Source organism: Nannospalax galili, unplaced genomic scaffold (assembly GCF_000622305.1).
Source record: "Nannospalax galili isolate Female #2095 unplaced genomic scaffold, S.galili_v1.0 scaffold158, whole genome shotgun sequence".
Classification (NCBI taxonomy): domain Eukaryota; kingdom Metazoa; phylum Chordata; class Mammalia; order Rodentia; family Spalacidae; genus Nannospalax; species Nannospalax galili.
This window is the reverse complement of record NW_008345290.1, coordinates 9,029,627-9,043,572: the sequence shown is the minus strand read 5'-3', so window position 1 is coordinate 9,043,572 and position 13,946 is coordinate 9,029,627. Positions and strand designations below refer to the sequence as shown.

General features: G+C 40.6%; 1 protein-coding gene across 1 annotated transcript in view; it reads right to left on the bottom strand.

Moving 5' to 3' along the window:
• Positions 1 to 13,946, bottom strand: part of Chn2 (chimerin 2) — a 344,103-nt gene that overhangs the window by 328,982 nt on the left and 1,175 nt on the right. The window lies entirely within an intron of this gene.

Below are 13,946 nucleotides of genomic sequence, written 5' to 3'. Positions count from 1 at the left end.
TTGTGACTACTTTGCTTTCTTATTTTATTATATGAATTTTTGCATTTAAAAAATTAAAAGCATTCCAGCATAGCCATGAGGAAGGGGGTAAGAAGGAACCCACCTAAGGAAATTGTTGCAACAGATGGATGCTGGGAGGGGACAGTCTCTTTCAAGTATGGGTGGGTGGATCCACCCTGAAGGACATTTGGAGACACAAATTATACTCTATAGGCCTTATTTTATATATATAATAGAGTGCATTAAATTGGGGGAGGGCAATGAAGGGAGGTGCAGATAAGGGAGTGGATCTGAATGCCATCAAATTGTATTGTACGAAAATCACAAAAATTCAATTAAAAGTAAAAAAATTAATAGTTTTAATGAGATATAATTAACAGATCCTACAATTAACCTGCTTAAAAGTGCACAATTTGCCAGGCATGGTGGCGCATACCTTTAATCCCAGCACTTGGGAAGCAGAGGCAGGGGGATCTTTGTGAGTTTGAGGCCAGCCTGGTCTATATAGTGAGTTCCAGGACAGCTGGGGCTACAAGGAGACCCTGTCTCAAAAGTAGACAAAAAAGTGCACAATTTAATGTCTTTTAGTATATTCACAGATACCTGCAATCATTACCACAGGCAAATTTCAATAATTCCAGTGTCCCAAAAGAAAATCCTTATCTATAGCAGTTGCCTCCTCCCCAGCCCTTCCAGCCCCAGGAAGAACAAATCTACACTAACACCATGATTTCCGCCGGTTCCATGTCTGAAGTCAGTGGCTTCATAAAGCAGGCAGTCTTCTGTGAATAGCTTCTTTCACTTACCACAGTGTTTCTCAGGCTCATCTTGTTGGAGCATATAAATTACATCTCTTTATAAAAATTTCTTTGTAACTCTCAAGCTGAATTCTGTATTTGCATTTCTTAAGTTTCCACTGTTCACTTCTGCAGTGAAAATGTGAGCGGAAGATCAAGTTATGAAGTCCTGGTTCAGAAAAGGCTGATTTTGTTGGGAGTCTCCTGAACCCAAGTGAACGTGATACAGATTATGAGTTCAAAGAAAACTAATTTTCGGAAGGACATTGAAGGCATGAGGTCAACGGGAACAGGTGGTGATGGGGGTCCTTTCACAACTGATTTGCATCCAGGAGACAAAGGAGGAGCTACAGGGCACTCCTGTGACAGACTGCTTGACACATAAATTCTTGTAGCTCATGCATCTTGTTACTGAATAATACTGTGTAGCAGTCACCGTACCCAGCACTGTGACTTGAGTACTTTAAAAATTCATACAAGTGTTCAGGGTGGTGAGCAGCTTCATCAGTAGCAACTGAAAGATGAGGAACGGAGAGAGGATGCAAAGATGGCTGAGGAGAGGTGATGCTTATGTTGGTGCTGGCTTCCCTGTCACTGTGCTGTTCTATCTTGCAGCTTGCAGACCTGTTGGATATGTTCTTCTGCATATATAGACAGCTCTCCAGGGATGATTGTTTAACTTTATGATACTTTTGTGTGTTGTTTTTTTTTAAAAATTTTATTTTACGTGTATGAGTGTATTGACTGCATATATGCAAATACACCCACATCGTGCAGTGCCCACGAAGGTCAAAAGAAGGAATTAGATCTTCCGGAACTGGAGTTAGGGATGGTTGTTAGCTGCCTTGTGGGTGCTGGGAACCGAATCTCGGTCCTCTACAAGAGCAGCCAGTGCTCTTAACAACTGAACCATCTCTCTAGCCCTGACTTTATGATACTGTAAAAGCTATGCCCATTCAGTACAAACTGTACTTTAAATTTTGATCTTTTCCTATGCAGTAAATATTCTGACAATGTTGGGACACAGGCTACAACTCCTCATCAGCCACATGATCACAAGGTAAGGTGTGGACAACAACATTTACAGTATGCTGTATTACAGGTCAGCTGTGTTCCATGCATTTACAACACAATATTTTACATTGACAATACGTTTATTTGGATGGAGCCCAATGTAAGTCGAGGATAATTTGTATTGAATATTACATACAATTTATGAAAAAGGCCCATTCCTCTGGATGGGAAAGTATAAATAGTGGTGTTGCTTAGAATGTCTAAGCTGATTTAAATGTCACCGGCAATATGGGATTCACACTGACATCTGGCAAGTGGTGGAAAATTCTGACCTGGTTGCATTACATCTCAGAGGTCTGCAACAAAAAGGCTTTTGCAGAAGAGCAAGTTCATGTAAGAAAAGCTTGTCCAGTCCTTGGGTCATAAGCTCTGAGTGATCACTCATCACTCAGGAAAGGAACCTATGAAGCCAATTGTCCCAATATAAATTTCTTGAAAGCAAAGATTTTTTAAATTATTCTATTTATTTCTTTTTATTTTATGTGTATGAGTGTATTGTCTATATGTAGGTAGGTACACCTGTGTCATGCAATGCCTGTGGAGGTCAGAAGTGGGCATCAGATGCCCTGGAACTGGAGTTACAGATTATTGTTAGTCACCATGTGGGTTCTGGGAATCGAACCCAGGTCCTCTACAAGAGCAGTCAGTGCTCTTCACCACTGAGCTACCTCTCCAGTCCCCTGGATTTTTTTTCATAAATGTTTCAGTCTCTTTCACAGACGTTTACAGATTTGATTCTCACAGCTAGTGTTATCATCCCATTATATAGATAAGAACTTGGAAACTCAGAAAGGTCCAGGTTAACAGAAGGCTGATGATGCTGGTATTTGGGTGAGATCCCCAAGTTCCCAGGGCTTGTCCCAAGATACTGCAAGAAAAGTCCATGGTTCAAATGCACCCACTTTTACTTACAAACTCCAAGAATGAATGTTAGAAATAAGTTTCAGAGAGTTAAATTTAAAGCCACAGAAAAAAATAACAATCCACCTATGGGTAGAAGATGAGAATTCATTATGTGAGAAGGCACACAGCTGAAACTCCAGATGGATTCCGACTTGCTTCCAGGAACTCCTGACTGACAGATTTACACTCAGCTATTTATGAAAGAAAGATGCTGAAGGGCATCTCTTCCCCCAAGAGGCTGCTGTGCATTTTTACAAAATGCTGTATTAGTTACATTATAATACAGAACCAAATACAGACTGTGGCAATCATCATGTTCTTAGAACAAGCAACATTCTAACTCAATCATGTCTTACATATCTAGCTCCCTAAGATTTACTCTGGTTGTTCCTAAACTTAATCTGATATTAATTATTTCAGCAGAGTTTACAAAGCCCCTGTCAGTTGCTTTTTCCTCTGAGTTAACAATTCATATTTAGGGAAAAGAAGCATGTAGGTTAGTTTGTGAAAATCCAGCACTAGGCTCTTGTGTGGGCAAAGTTCAGCCTTAGTGCATAGTGACTTCACTGCTCTGGCAACTGACACTGACTTTGAGGGCAATGGCAGAGCAAGCACTGGGTGTGAATCATCCGGGGCTCTAACGTGAAGCTAACAACTCAAAGGGCACAGATTGTGGGAGACATTGCACTGTCCTCTGTGTATGAAAACAAAATAATAATATTTACCCAATAAACATTTTTTTTATTTTTTTATTTTTTTTAACTTTTACAAAAACTTTATCGAGAATTTCATACATGTATATAAGGTGTTTTGATCAAATCCATGCCCACTCCCTCCCCTCCAACATTCCCCCCTTCTGAAGAGGTAACCCTAACATCTTTTAAGGATTAGATACAAGCTCCCAAATACTTTTGACAGTTTTGGCCTTTGGAACAGAGTAGGTTGCTAACAGATCCAAGGACATTTTGACTTTTAGCCAAGAAACTGGCTACATTTCTTTTGGAACTTTTTACCCTAACTGCCTAGTCAATTCCTACCTCCTATTCTTATCATGCCATCCTCTGAAGGGGTTACCCAAATTGCCAATAGGGAATAGGGGTCCAATAAACATGTTTTAATGCTATCTGTAGGTACACACATTGTAAAACAAAATGGCTAATATTTCTATAATAAAGTGAATTTGAATGAGCAACCTAAATCACTATTAGGCAGTGATATTCTGTGTATTACTATCTACATCATTAGCATAATCCCGGGTGAATTCTTTCATTACTAAAAGTAATTCTAAGCTTGATTTTTCATCTCTTTTGGTATTAACTTATATGCCATATAAATTTGGTTAGAAATAACTTTTGTTTGAAAACTAATCTACTTCCAGTCTCTGCATATACACAGACACAGAGACATATGCATACATGTGTATGTGTGTGTACACACACACACACATACAGATTCACAGAAGGATGCCTTGGTCTACAGACTATGAGACGAGTGCTTTGCACACAGGCAGTGAGATGGGTCTCTTGTCTCTTCATCCTCCTTTCCAACTTCATAGCAGTTCCTTTCTTTGAAAAGAAGATTATACATAAATCTAACAAGTAGATATATAAAATTTGGAATTGTAGTGAACCTAAAACAAAACAATACAAAAAGCAAAACCTGTCTAAGCAGGAATCACATGAATTCCCCAGACTGTCCCAGTTTATGGAACTTCACTTCAAAAGTCCATGTACCAATTCAGGAAAAACTGATGATACCTGTCAAAGTCTGGTACTAGGGAGCTGGAGAAATGTCTCAGTGATTAAGAACACTAGTTGTTCTTGCAGAAGACCCAGGTTCGAATCCCAGCACCCACATGGCAGCTAACAACTGTCTGTAACTCCAGTTCCAGGGGATCTGACGGCCTCTTCTGTCCCCTGTAGGCATTGCACGACACGGGTGCACATACCTACATGCAGGCAATACACTCATACACATAAAAAAACAAAAAGTCTGGGACTAAAATCAGAACCTCAGACTTTGGGCTCAGCTTTTTTAGTGAACAAAGGGTCAAGCATAGAGGGTTACAACCGTGGGAATCACTGGGTATGCATCAGCAGATTGTATCTGGAAGAGCCTAACAAAGGCTGGAGCAAGCCTGCTCATGAGAACCACCCAGGCTGGTGCCATCAGCTGCAAAGATATTGTAAGCCACATATGTAATATTAAATATTCGAGGAGTTATATTAACATTTTAAAATAAGGTAAAGTTAAATTTTAAAGTATATTTTATTAATCTAAATATTTTTTCAACAAACACTCAATATCTTAAAAAGTTAATAATGCTTGTACTAAGTCTTTAAACTCTGATGCAATTGTACTCTTTCAGCACATCAATTCAGAAATTGGCTGTGATTCAATGGCCCCTAGCCATAGGAGGCTGCTGTATTGGTCAGGGCAGATCTGGGTCTGGAGAATGAAGTCCTTATAGGTAAGTCTGCAGCTCCTGCATGTTGATAGATACAGGAGGTTGACTCCCAAAGTCATGCTTTTGCTTATTTCTTTACTGTCCCAACATGATTTCTTGGGTTTATTCTGTATAAGTAAAATCATTTAAGCAAAAAGCTAGTGTGGCATTATTTGAAACGAGGAAGTACTGGGTTTCATTTCCTTGAAACTCAGCCAGTACTATGAGGGCACAGAAGGCAACAGTGGGGATTATGAAACCAGGAACTGGGCCTCCAATGAGGAAAGAATTGCACAAGATTACCATCCCAGCGATTCCGTGATTCACAGCACCCTAAATCTATGGTCTGAATTCATGTCAATAAAAAGACAGCCATGCCCAGTGTGGTGGCTCACGCCTTTAGTCCCAGCACCCAGGAGGCAGAGGCAGGCAGATCTCTGTGAGTTCAAGGCCATCCTGTTCTACATAGTGAGTTCCAGGACGGCTGGGGCTACAGGGATACCCTGTCTCAAAAAGACAGCCATGCATGTCACAGTCTTCAGGTTATTGGTTTCTGACTCCAGTGGCTTCAATACCCACCCCTTCTTGGCAGTTACTTAACACTTTAAAGGTGCCTTCCACCCTTCCATTTTTGTAGTACCTGAAGATCGTAACAGAAGTTTTGGGATGAGACCTTTTCTTAGCAACTGTCATGTTCCTGCATCTTATTTGCATGTACTTCTTCCCAGCTACATGAGCTTAAAATTCCCAAAGCTGACTTGATTTTATATTTAAAAAAATGCATTTGCATTGTTCTATATGTGGGCTTTTTGCAAAAGCAAAGCATTTCTAGCCAAATTGTTTGCTGATGGGCAGGTCAGCCAAAAAGATTTCAAATAACGTGGCTTGGTTATGCAGTTAGCAACCTTAGTCCTCATAGTCACAATTTTTCCATTTTCTTTATGATGTTTTGGAAGACATACAATTGAAGATCCAAAATTTTTCTGGACACCGACATTTTTTTCCTTGTTGAGGGTGAAATTAAAACCAAAAGAAATCAAGTTACCAGTAAGGAACCAACAGACCATTTTTTTTAAAAACTTGGATCAAACCTCAGGACTAGAGAAGTTCTACTGACATTTTAATTATTCTTCCCCACATCATCCCTTAGCCATCATTCCACATTTTCCCTCAAAGTTATGAAGAAACTGCTCTTTTTAAAACTCATTTTGTAGGGGATTCCTCAGACCAGCCTTCTTCCCTGACCAATATCCCAGTCACTACTCATCAAAGAAGCTTATTTTGCACCAGTCAAAGACTATTACCAAGTACCACAACTGGTCACACACAGACGTTGTCTATGAATTGCTCAGCCCTATGTGCCACATCTACAATGCAACTTCTACATCTAAGGTACATGGAACATAGAACAGGGGTAAGGAAGGTGACACTAATGAATCTCTTACTTCTCATTAATGAAGCTCCCTCATGCAGCAGAGGGACAGGAACACAAAAGGTCACAAATGGCCAAAACATAGAAATTAAGAGTCTGCAGATTTCTGGTACATGGACAGGACTCCTATATTAAACTTCACCCACCCAAGGCTCAGGGGCCATCATGGAAGTAGGGGCAGAATGATTGTAAGAGCCAGGGAGGAGGTGCATGACCATATGGAAACAGAGTCTTACATTTCCTGAGAACCTACTCATATGATTCTATGACAGTGCTGTCAGCATACACAAGTCCCACGCAAATTCAGGAAGACAAAAACCCAGTATAAAACTGGGGAAATGAACAGCAGGCTCCAATCTTAGCTGCGGAAGCATTCGCAGCTGATTACTGCTGGGTGAGGAAGAGCTGATCTTCCTAAAACAAGAGACTCTAGATAGGCTGACTAGACCTCAGGGGAATGCCTGGAGACACTAACTTGAAACATTGGGTCTTAATACGGTTGACAGAGTATATGGGTTCCAGTGTGGGGGAGCTGTGGGAGGGTGCCGGTGGGGACAGGGGTATAAAGATGATTAAGGTTGTTTGAGATATTCTGCATAAAATACACAAAATTTTAATAAAAATAAATTTTTAAAAATCAGCTTGCACAATTAATGAAACATGAATTAGAAATCAAAAGCCGCAAATACAGAAATGGCACAGCCTTTGATTGGACTTTCTGATTTGGCTTGTTCATCTTTATTAGTTAGTTCCTGTCTTAGAATCATGTATACCAGTGTCATCCAAAAGGATTTTTATTCAATGATAAAAATATGTGCAGTCTAGTATGGTGGGCACTAGCCATGTGTGCTGTTGATCAGTCAAAATGTCTTAGAGCAACTGAGGAACTGAATATTACAGTTTAGACTGAAGTCGCCACCTGTGGCTAATGGCCACCATTTGTGGACAGCAGAACAGTGCGGGGCTAGGTCAGGCCTGGTTCCTGTAAGCCTTGGTATTGCCATACCCACAACAACCTTGACATGCAAGGCCCATTTGAAATGCAAAAATCCCTTCATGGCTTCTTCTTGGAAAGTATTAAATAATTAACTGGAACAACCTCTATGAAAACACTTCCAGCTTCACCGTGACCTAGCTGAGTATACTGCACAGTTATGAGTTCCTTAGACACTAATCTTCACACTCACCAAATGTTAGGACCTGCTGAACAACCCCCAGGCTCCCACTATACTCTGAACTGCTCAGCCCAGTTCACATTTGTTAGTGGACAAACTGACTGACAAACTAACTTAGACACTGACTGGTTTAAAATACTACTTTATGTTTATGGTATTATATTGCAGAAGGGTAAGGTTGGCTGACTTTTAACAGGCCTACCTGTTGAAACAAGGTAATGTTGGAACTAGACCATACTGTGCAGACTAAATTCAAAGATTAGCTCTCACAATGGTGTATGATTAATTGCAAGTAAAAAAGGAAAGCTGGTTATTTGCACAAGCTGTTGGTTGCAGTTCTCCCTGGATCCCCAGCAGGAAGTATTCTCACAAGGCAAAGCTCACATCTAAGGACATCAGCCTCAGACTCTAGTGAATGGTCACAAGTCTGTAGCAGAGCTGACTTCCTTTGGGGCCAGCACAGTCATAATAGAGTCTGGCTTCCTCTAGCCATGGTGATGTTAAATTCCTGTGCTAGCTAGTAACTTGGAGGCACACATTGTGTTCTGCTCCACCGACCAGCCTCTATCGAGGCAGAGGTGTCCGTCTCCACCCTCTGACCCAAATCCATGGGGCAAATTGAGTACCAGCTTCCTTTCCCGCATGCCCCATGGGAGGAGACGCAGGAGCAGGAAATATTCAGGAGATTGCAAAAATGGTGACAGTAAAAACCAAACGTGGGATTTATGACAGCATTTGTATGTAGAAATATGACAAACACAAGTGGGAAAAGAAAAGGAGAAAAGAAGGAGCAGGCAAAGGAAGGATGGAGGGAATGGAGGCAGGGAAAAAGTAGAGTAAGCATTTATTTTGAAAATTAAGTAACATTTCAGAAGCCATGAAATTCAAATAAAGTTCATGAAAAATAAATGACTGGGGAGCAATATAGGTGGATGTTATCAACAATTTGCCTACCAATCCTTGGAGCAGTTTTCTTTCTTGGCAGGAATATTGATCTTCTGGCACAAAATTCTTTTCCAGAACATGTCAGTGTGATACTGCAAGTATACACCTTTTCCAACTAAATGTCCAGTTGTTGTATAGGAATGGGAGGCCCCACTGAGCAGCAGATGGTCCTCAGTAGGGACCAACACTGAGGCCAGGCCGCAGGTGGCAGAAGAATAACCGGCATTGTCCAGTTAAATTCCATGTGGGCTGGCATTGGAAAACACCTAATGAACAAATAACCCATACACTTCCATGAGGTTAGTTGGGGAAATCAGCATTTTAGTAAAACACAAATTGGCGGGCCCCTTGTCAAGCACTTCAAATATGCTATATTGTATTAGTCTTCTGATGCTGTGACAAATTACTTGAGATAAATGAAATTAAAGTAGCAAAGATTCATTTTGCCTCATGGTCTCAGAGATTTCGATCTCTGGTCAACTTTGGGCCTGTTGTAAGGCAGAGCATCATGGCAGGGAGCATGTAGTGGAGGAGGTCTGTTTAGTCCACGGGGGGCAGAAGGTGAAGAGACACACCCTCAATTCATGAGGCCTCACCCCTAAAGCTTCCACCACCTCCTAGTCCTCCAACTCATTACCTTTGGGGGACATTTAACCATAAGGAATGTTTAAGATTGTCTTCAACCTCTCAGTACTGACTATTGGGTTCATCTGAGTTACTGCAAATGGACAGCAAGAGGTAGTAAGTTCAACCAGGTGTACAAAGGCCACCAGAAAAACAAGGGTCCATCTCCTCATCTGAGAAAATGGCCTCTCTCTCAGCATTAATCTTAGCTTTGTAACTTCTTGTCTGTGATTTTTTTTAACAACAAGTTTTGTGCATGTGGTTTAAAACAAAACAGGTAATCAAACCTTCTCGCCAATTTAAGTGATTGTGAAATGTAATTCCCAGCGGTTATCATTTAGAGAAAGGCAAAACAATTTCTCTTATATATAACTGAGAAGAAGAAATTTCTGAACAGTCCAAAGGCCCAAATGAAGACATGGTGTGTATGTCTGCTTCAGTCTTGGTGCCCTGTCCAGCACTGAATCCTGAGTTCTAACTCCACATAAGTGATGCCAGAATTACAGTGCTTCAGTTATCCCCTCTGCATCTCGGGATATGGAAGGCTTATTGTATATGTCACTGGTCACAACTCTTCAATGATGAATAAGGAAAATTCCTGTTTGCCACTTCTAGGATTGATATAACCGTGGCAACAGAGAATAGCACTGCCCACCTGCCCACAACACCGGTGCAGAAGAGCCACAGAAATCATCACCTCAGTCTGCTCATGAGTGCTCTTATCCCAGTTAAGGTTTTGATGACTGCGCACACAGTGCCAATTCTTAACAGTATTTTATTTATTGTTTTTATTTTTATGTATATGAATGTATTGCCTGTATGTATGTAAGGGCACTTGTATTGTGCAATGTGTGCAGAGGTCAGAAGAGGGCATCGGATCCCCTGGAGTTACAGGCTGTTGTAAGCCACCATGTGCATGCTGGGAACTAAACTCTGGTCCATTTTGAGAGCAGCCAGAGCTCTTAACCACTGTGCCACCTCTCTACCTCTACAGTTCCAATTTTTATCCTTTTGCATTTGCATGTTAATTATGAAAGTGTCCACTTTCTTTTTATAATGTCATGTGGTTATGTTTTCAAATCTTAACTTCTTATCTAGGGGGTCTCTTTAATGTTTAATATTCTACCTTGTTCAGTTACTGAAAAATATCTCATTTAACTTTGTATGAACTGATTTTTTTTCTTGACTGTGAAATTTTCCATCTAGCAATCACATTACTAATATGCAAAATTTATTGTTTTAATTATAAAAGCAAATGTAACCCATGATTATTAAGAAAACTGGTTTTCACATCAACCACTTTATTTCTGATTATAATAAAGTAACACAGGCTTCATTAAAAGTTTATGGATATTGATTTTTGTGTTTGTGTGTGATTTAAAATAATAAAAAGAATTAAACCTTCTTGCAAGTCTAGATGATCATGAAATTTAATTATCACCAGTTATCATTAAAACAAAGGCACAGCAATTTCTTTTACATATAATTGAATACTCCAGAAGAAAACTTCTGAAGAGTTTTCAGAAAATGTGTTTTTTAAATTAATGCTAAACTGATTTTTTTCATTTGTTATGTGTCATTTGGTAACAAGTATAAATGACACACTTTGGTGATGTAGTTAAACAACCACAAGTGAGATTATTCTCAGGAAAGGCAGATGACCTTGAGCTTAATACTGAGGAAACTATCACTGCTTTATTCTGTGCAAATGCCACCAAACTCTAGCCTCTCACTCCTCTGAGAACAGGTTGGATCATACTGAGTTCCCTTCTCCAGGTGCTGAACTCTACAGAAGTAAACTGTTTCTATTCTTGTGCTCAGTATTGCAAGTTTATCCTAGGGTCCCAGAACTATTTCATCAAAGCCGCTGTTACCTAAACAGAGCACAAGTGAGTGTGCATGGCCTGTGTGCATCACTATTAAGAGAAGAGTGAGCATCCCATCCACCAGACAAAAGAACCAGCAGCCCAAGACAGACAGAAGAAAGCCACAGACTTCCCTATCTCCAGGCCTTAAGCTTTTCCTTTTCCTGAAACACTTCTATCTGCATTCTGGAAAGCTCCTTCAAGCTCCAAAACATATATCACCTCCACTGGCCACTCCAAATGGAAGCAATCACACCTTTTCCCTGCACTCAGTTCCATAAAGTTCGTTTTATCAGCCGGGAACATGGCTATCCTTTGCTTGCCTCTATGAACTGCTGCTTACTGGATTCATCTTGTCAATCCAACATTCAGAGCGATACCTGAGAGATGGAATGCACTCAATAAGTGCTTCTTTAAAGGAGTCCAAACTCAAGGCCAAATTCAGTATATGATGGAAGAAACAGATTTTAAGTGTACTGCAGTTGGAGCCAGTGAGCACGTTCTTTTTCACTCCTCAAAGCCAAAAGTTGTTTTGCACCAAGCACTCCTTGGTTTTTGGTCTTTTGGAAACAGGGTCTCCCTATAACCACAGCTGGCCTAAAAGCCACTATGGAGACTAGGCTGGCCTCAGTCTCATAGATCTACCCACCTCTACCTTCCAAGTGCAGGTACTAAAGGTGTGTACCACCATGCCCAGCTTAAAATTAATTTTTATAAATTATGTATGTGTGTGTGCCTCTTTATGTGTATGCCACAAGTGTGTGAGTGCCTGTGGAGGCCAAAGGAGGGTGTTGAATCCCCTGGAGTTGGAGTTACTTGCGGTTGTGAGCTGCCAAGTGGGTGCTGGAAACTGAACTCAGATCCTCTGGAAGAGCAGCAAGTACTCTTAAACACTAAGCCATCTCTGTAGCCCCTGAACCAGGCCCTGTGCTAAATATGAGAACCCATTATTTTACTTAATCCCTGCGACACTCCCCTGAAGGAATCTTAGTGCTGGCCTGATTTACAGATGAGGAAACTGAGGCCTGGAAACATTAAGTAACTCATTTCAAAGCTTCTAGCTGGTCAGTAATGGAGCTAAAATTGAAATACAATGGTTCCAGAATTTCAGAGCCATAAATAAAGCTATTTCTTTTCCTTGTTTAACCTTGAAACTGGGGGTTCTAATTTACTGTCCTGCACATAGTAGGCCCTTCAACATGGTGACAAATAGGTTCATGGAGTGCCCTAGTATCTCAGATCTGTCCTTTTGCCTGAGAGAACCCAGCTGCTCTGCAAACAGGCTCTATTCTTTCCTGCCCAACACCTCTCACAGGTGTGAATTGCTGTGTCCTCTGAATTATTCATGATCTACACAATGGTGAGTGTGCTTAAAAAGAACTATGATTCCATATTTTTCAAGACCCAGTGTCTGATGAATTGGTGAACTGAGCTACATAAGCTCACAGGTCAGGTTGATTTACATTAAACAATAGATCCATTCCCACTCTTTGAATTTCAGTTTTCACGTAATTTCTCAGTTTCCAATAAGATTAAAAATAGTGATCCATAAAGCAAGAAAGAAAGCCATGGTATGCACCCCTCCCCTATCTGTGAAGCAATTACCATCCTCTAAAGCTTATCCTGACTGCCTTGTATATTCTTTCTAGGGCTAAGTTAGAATTTCCAATCAGGCTTCTCAAGCTGTATCAAGATCCAAAAATCCAGATGCTACAGCATCTGTAATTCATGCCTCCAATGAATCCTGTGACAATACTGTCTCCTTGTCCTTTCTCACCTGTCTTCGCCTTTGCCATTCTCCCTTAGCAGTTCATTGAATGGCCAGTCTTCTGAGAGGGAGAACCATATGTTAATAGGAAGCCAACATCACTGCATTTTAAATTGAATGTTAGTCAACCAAAATGAATTGAAAAGCAGCAGCAGTGGTTTGAGGATACTAAAAATAAGCCATAGCATTTGCTGAGTTCTCAGAATTAAAACCACAGGAGGCCAACTTGTTGCTGCTCTTAATAAGATCTGACTGCTCTGCCCATTGGCTGCTACTGCCAGAAACTCCAGCCCCACTGGACATCTAACAACACTGATTTTATTAGGTGACAGTGCTCGCTAAAGAAAGTGTCATGTCCCTGGAACTAAACCCGACAAAAATACAGCAGAGAGTGTTCCAGGGACCACCTTGTGCCACATTATAATTGCACCCTGGCCACATTCAACTAGCATTTATAGTGTGAGTAATTACAGATCTGCAGATTGGGTCTCTTAAGTCTGCCTTCCTGTCCAAAGCCTAGATACCCCCCCACCCCAGTTTAATTTTTGGAGAATGATAAAAAGAAGACAATAGGGCAGTGTACAGTATCAATACATTGAGCATGTCCAGTAGGGCTTCAAGATCTTCTTGACCCCTGAATACTGTACACCATTCTGAATATCTTATTAGCTATTCCTCTGGGGTTGTTATTAAAGTTTTCAATGACCAGAGAGGTAGAGAAATTGTGCATAATGCATCATTCTGATTAGAAACTGTCATATTCAGAAACCAGTAGGGTTGACTCTATTGATCTGTACTCCTTCACATTCATTATCTTTTTTTTCCTCTTCAATTAGACCTGCTGATCAACCATAGGAAAGCTGAAAGCCTTTTCCTAAGCCACAGTAAATACGGGAAAAAAAGAAGCCTTGAAACTA